Below are 6,653 nucleotides of genomic sequence, written 5' to 3'. Positions count from 1 at the left end.
TACCGAACTACTAGCACGCTGCCACAAGGCATTCGACGGACGATGACCGTTGTGGCAATCCGAACGAAAAATATCGCTTTAAAAATTGCGCTCAGAGCTTGTTATCCTCTTGCAAGAACCGAGACACCCAAGTGACCAGTGTGGCGAAATGGGAAAAGGCTAATTGTTAGCTAGCTAGCTAGGTTAGCTCAGCTAGCCATCCCTGGAAAAAGCAGCCAACTGGGAAAAAAAAATACCCAGAAAGCTCTGCTTGACAGAGGACCTTTATTGTGTTAAAATAGTGTTCTCCAAAAGACATCGCCAGGAACAAACCCTCAAAAGACCCAACCGTATATTTAACAGTCAAATTGACCCATGTAGTCCGTGCATTTTATCGCTTGTGGTATTCTTTTTTTTATTTATTTTTTCTCCTGGTGGTGGTGATTGCTCTTCGTCACCCACTCCTCAAGCCCCGGTGTGGCGCTGCTGCTGACGTCGCTTGGGATATAATTGATTGACAAGAGTTGGCAGCGAATGAGAACAGAGCTTGTGGGCGTTTTAAGGCGGGACTTTTGTGGATGGTTGGCTTCCTAAGTTAGCTTGAGAGGACGCGCTCCTTTCGGAGGCGTGTCAGCGAAAAAGCAACAGACGTTTGGCTGGACGGGCAACGCCCATTTCTCCTGTCAAAGACCAGCGCCTCATCCCGACCGTTCCAGATGTTGGTCTTCACTGTGGCCTTTCAGAGATTCACAAGCTCACTCCTTAAAAAATATTCAAACATCTACCTGCAAACAGAGAAGTGACGTACATTTACTAAACCAGAGTCAGAATCCGGTTTTATTGTCAGGTAGGTTTTTCACATGGAAATTAATCTACTTCGGTGTTTTGGTGCATAACAAGAAATGTCAATATAGAATGGAAACAAATACAACAAAAATATCAAAAAATACTATTAAAATATGTACAATATATCTCAATTAAAATCAGAGAGCTGTGTAGCGTTTAGAGGTCGTAGTTTTGTGCAGAATTGCCGAATAATATAATATGAAGTTAAAATATGTAGTAGCCATGCTATTTTAAAGTACATTTCTATTTTATGCTACTATATATTTAATCTTCACTATACGTAATGGCAAATATTGTACTTTTTACTCCACTATACTTTTCTGACAGCTATAGTTATTGGTTACTTTTTGGATACATGTTTTACAAAATAAATCATTTTATTTATTATAAGTTTATAAAATACAATGCATTTCCAATAAGTAAACCAGTGGTTTCAAACATTTTTGACTTGAGACCCATTTAAGAAAGGCAATAATACCCTAAAGTACTTAACTCTATATAAATAGATAAAACCAGCCTCTTCAAGCAGCTGCTACAGTGAAATGCCAACACATTATAATTATATGTCACTCACAGCCAGAGGACATTGTTCTGTGGAACCTTAACTTTTGACACTTTATTTATATTTAATATTATATATATTATATTTAATTATACTTATGTAGTTTTACTTAAGTGGGACTTTTGAATGCAGCAGTATTTTCACATTGTTGTGTTAGTACTTTTACTTCAGTAAAATATCTGAGTATTTCTTCCACCACTGTCTGCAACACAGTGCTTGATGCAACATTTCGTGACTAAACGGCACCAACATTAGCTAAAGACTTTAAAGAAAGAATTTAAAAGGTATAATTCTACCTCAATATCAGATCTGTCTTCCTGCCAAAAAGAATGCTTAGTCAACAAATGAAACAGGTAACATCACAGATACTGTCAATATTTGAAGTGGCTTTTCTTTTAAGTCAAGTGTCTCACGGTATCCAGGAAACCTATTACTAAACAGAAAGTCTCATATTTACTTTGTAATGTGACACGTAAGATACATCAGCGTGTAAAAGAAAAGAAAACGATATCAATTTCAAATAAACAGAACACTTTCACAGTTGTTTTCTTACAGATCATCAGTCATTAAACCTCAGGGTACACGTGTAGCTGCAACTATAATCAGCTGACTGTCGAAATATATTTCCTGGTATTAATTGTACGTCTATATATTTGTCTCTTAAATAATTCTAAATATGTTAAGTTTGAAACTTTATCAGCCACAGTGGCAGTGGGAGGAAGTATTCATTCGTATCAAAGGATCATTATAAGTGATTACATACTGTAGTGGCCATTTGTCGGCTAAATCAAACTTAAACAAATAATAATCAAACGCCACTGATGCACCGTGGTCGGTATCTTTACGCAGCCAGAAGAGAGTAAAATGTCCAAGCAGGATTCAATTTTGGTGTATTTATTAAATAAAGCAAATAAAACAAGCAAACAAACTAATTAACAAACTCCTGTCGTGCTGTCTCTCCTGTCCTGTGTAGCTGGTAAAAACTATACGCCCACCCCGGTGCATGCTGGTCCTACCTTGCCACTCGTTTAAATAGCAACAGGTGCCCACAGTAATTACCCAAAAAATAATAGAAACAAACAAATTACTATTAAAGAGAAAAATAATCTTAACATATGAAACATCTACAATAATTAAACAATACTACTTATAAATGAAATAACAAAATACAATATCAAATAAATAGCTCCAACACATACCCTGTAAAAAAAAAGTATCTATTACAATATGTTGTATTTTACAAGCTTATCTGTAAACTCTTTATCTGTAAAGTACTATATCCCTCAAATAAATGTACAGTTACGCATTCAAACGTAAACTATTTCCCTCTGAAATGTAATGGAGTAGAAGTATAATACAGTAGAATGTAAATACTGAAGTCTCTCAGTTTTTACATTACTCAAGTAAAGTTACTCTGGTTACTCTGGTTCACTCATTTGCATACATGAATGTGGAATATCCTGTTTCGCTTGTTCCCTTTAGCTTGAGTGAGTAATCATTCGGTCCACATCCAGTAGAGCAGTGGCGCAATGTAAAAATAAGGTTACAAGTAAAAGTACCAAAGTACTAATACTAAAAGTGTCCCTTACGTATATGACCACACAGCTTATAGGTCGATCCAACAGGGTCGCCAGTGCAATCGCTGGAATTCGATTGGCCTCCCCAGATGCCAATCCCAAATTTAGACACTTAAGGTTTCTTACTAAGTTGTGCTTGTATGGATTTATCTAAACTGGGACAGAAATCCAGATGCAGTCTGCTATGTGCACGCCAACCAATATAGTTGCCACCCGCTACACTGCATTCTACCCTGTGGGGCTCCCGAAGGGCCACAGTGGGAATTTAGTTCCTGAACTACTTTTGCATTCCTCTCATTCCCGACCAAAACTCAGGGAGGGCACATTTTTTTGTAAAGTAACGCAAAAAAAAAAAAAGGTTTGATGATACAGAGTCCCCTGTGCAATTAAAAACACCTATAAAAACAGTTTGTCCCTGTAAAATATCTTCATTATTGTGTACTGTGTTTTTATGTAAATGTGTTTTAATATGTCCTGTTTGGATGAAACATCTTATTTGAATGTACCCTTTTTAACAGCAGATTCTGAAACCAAATCAAATGTCTGCCTTGTCCATGTAAAAGCATTTTATATTCTGTGTCAAATGTTCACAGTTACTAGTATAGCGGTCAAATCAAGGCAGTGGAGTAAAAGAATACGCTTCCCTCTCAAATGTAATGAAGGAAAAGTATAAAGTAGCAGAAAATGGAAATAATCAAGTAAAGCAGGAGTACCTCAAAATTGGGCCTCAGTACAGGACAGTACATCTGCAGTAGAGAGCCGTTAACTAAGTGAATGCAGACGTGAAAACGTTGATAAATTCACCGAACAGAGATTCCTCGTCTTTGTCAGTTAATAATGTGTTATTCATCCTGTCCACATTTCAGCGTAATGACACGAGAGGCAAAGTATTTCCTCCTCGTTGTATCTGAAACCCTTTAAGTGTGAACGAGCCGGCAGACAAAACTCTTGAGCGAAGTGACATCTTGTGGACACGTGATGTAGTCGCAAGACTAGAGGTTCAATCCACCACAGAGGAATTTGGCAAACATGTTGAAAAGTCCTAACATGAAAAATAAGCGTTGTGTGCGTTTGACATGTATCAGAGCCTCTTGCTTTCATTCTTCCAAGCAACAAGTGTCTTACATAAATGTCTGGGACTTACTTTAGGAGAAGGAACATCCAAATGAATGTATTGAGGCTCAAATCACATTCAAATCTTCTTTCACAGACATGTATTGAAATAGGTGGAGCACACTATAGACTAGGGTGTGGATGCAGGTAATACAAATCAAATCACCCACCCCTTAAACGTTTCAATAATTCTGCTCTGTGGGGAGGGTTGTGCAAACCACCACCATATCTTCTGGTGCTGCCACAAGATACAAACATTCTGGCAAAACGCTTTGCAATGATGCAGCATATTCTTGGCCAGCAGATCTTATTCACATGCAAGTCACTTTATTTGGGCGATCTACCAGAAGGACGAACAGGAAATTCCTTGCTACAAAAAAAACCCCTAATAAAATATTTAAGTATAAAAAATAAAAACTCCCGAAGCTCAATATGCCAAAGATAATGAACTGAAAGAGCGAACAGCATCAGATATCAAAGAAGCCGTTCTCTGTAGGGTCAGGAAGATCTTCAGTCATGACTCATGAGATCACAGCCTGACCTTCACTTATCCCAGCCACCAGCCTTCATGAAGGATCTTATTCACTCACTTTGAACCATATCATTCTCAAACACGTAAACAGTGCCAGCTTTCTTTCCTTTCAATTCATTGGTTCAGGCGTCTGTGCACTTCCCTAAATTTAATTTTATGAAATGAAGATATCTCCTCATATCTCCTATAGTCTTCGTAATCTAATGTTGAGTAAAATGAACTGTACTAAATGATTAAATGACTGTTGTATAGCCAGTGGTTCCCAACAAAGGGGTCGCAAGACATATCTGAAGGGGTTGCAAGCTAATAAATGGGAATATTCTGCTACACATATTCACATACATTTTTTTCCCAGAGTGGATTTTTGATGTAACTGCTCACAATTTATATGTAGATGCATAACGATGCTGCACTTTAAAAGGGTCTCAAGCCCACAAAGGTTGTGAACCATTTATAGTGAACAATTAAGGAGCATTTGCAACTAAAAAGTCTACTTTAATTGAATTTGAATTGTGCTTTCTGGTTGATATTTAAAGGTAATCTCATGAGCAAGTTAAAAAGATGTTCTCGGGTTCATGCATTCTCCTAAACAAACACACCTTTGATGCTGGAGAATATAGAGGGTGAAACCCCTTACAAGTGGAAATAGATATTAACACATTAATACTCTAACTACTATCTATAATACTGTAATAAGTATACAATAACACATTTTCTTTCATGGAAAAAAACACACACATACTTGATACACATACTCTAATTCATATAAATAAATGATTCATACAAACTGACTTTCTAAGAATCAAATACAAACATGTATCATCAAAATCAAAAGGGATATCTTATATCTTATGTGTCCTCAGCGCTTTATACACTCATGTAACTTGTTAATCACGTGTAGTGCATGTATTTATAAACGTACACACGATATAACAATGGCAAAAAGAGCCCTCCAGTCCACACACGCCTCCCTCTTGGTCTTTCACCTCACCTTGTTCCCATGGAAATACAGAGCTCAGGTGATCTCAATATCTGAGACCATGAAAGCCTGGACCGACCGGTTCTGCTGGCTGAGACAAAAGATTGACACAAAATACCTGTTGTACTCTTCATCCCTGCTTCAAAAAACACCTGCAGGGTGAATAATAACCTGTTCTGATACACCTGTGTGATCCCCACAGGCACTTTAAGTGTTTATTCATGAGTTTAGAGAGACTTTGCTTTATTTACTTGTATGCTGTTGGTCTCCTAATATATTATAATATATATATATACATTTATAACATATAAAGATTAAATGCTTTAGATTTAAATGTTTGATATGTTTTATGTTGTATAAAGTTGATTGTTTTGAATTAATATCAACTGGTAAAGTTCCCAAATGTACACTTGAGCACCAGAAAAATAATAAATAATCTCAAAATGTTATGAAATCTGGCAATGTTGAGATGAAACTATCCGCTTATGTAACAGATAATGACTCAGTGAAACTCCTGTCCCTGATTTCCCTCGAGCTCCCTTCAGCTGAAACATGAAGCAGTGGAGCCTCTGCAGCAGCCGCAACTTTATCCGCAGCGCAGCGAACTCATTCAGACTGCTGTCAAACCAAACCTAATTGAAGCATTGCAACTTCCGGTGCCGGATTTTCAAAATAAGGCTGTTGTTTGACCAGACACAACACCAAAGTATGTAAATGAAACACCAAAAGTTAGACAGTTCTGCAGAGATAATCACTTTATTTAAAAATATATACTTGACAAAAGACATGAAGAGAATAACAGATAAGACAAACCACAAAACCAGGAACTCAAGTCATGCAAAACTCGCTGTAGACATAAGCTGATACATCAAATTTGCCGTCAACACATGTAGTGGTTTTGGCTGTTCCAACAGCATTGTGTATTTTGTCACATCCATTCACGTCATGACAGACTCGTGACCAACTTACCGGTATTTGCTTTGGAACAATATAGCAGAGGAGTGGTCAGTATCAACAATGAATCACACACTGTCAGGTATTAACTATACTGCTGCACTGTAGCTA

Source organism: Melanostigma gelatinosum, assembly GCF_949748355.1.
Source record: "Melanostigma gelatinosum genome assembly, chromosome: 4".
In the NCBI taxonomy this organism is placed as follows: Eukaryota; Metazoa; Chordata; class Actinopteri; order Perciformes; family Zoarcidae; genus Melanostigma; species Melanostigma gelatinosum.
This window is presented reverse-complemented; position numbering follows the sequence as displayed.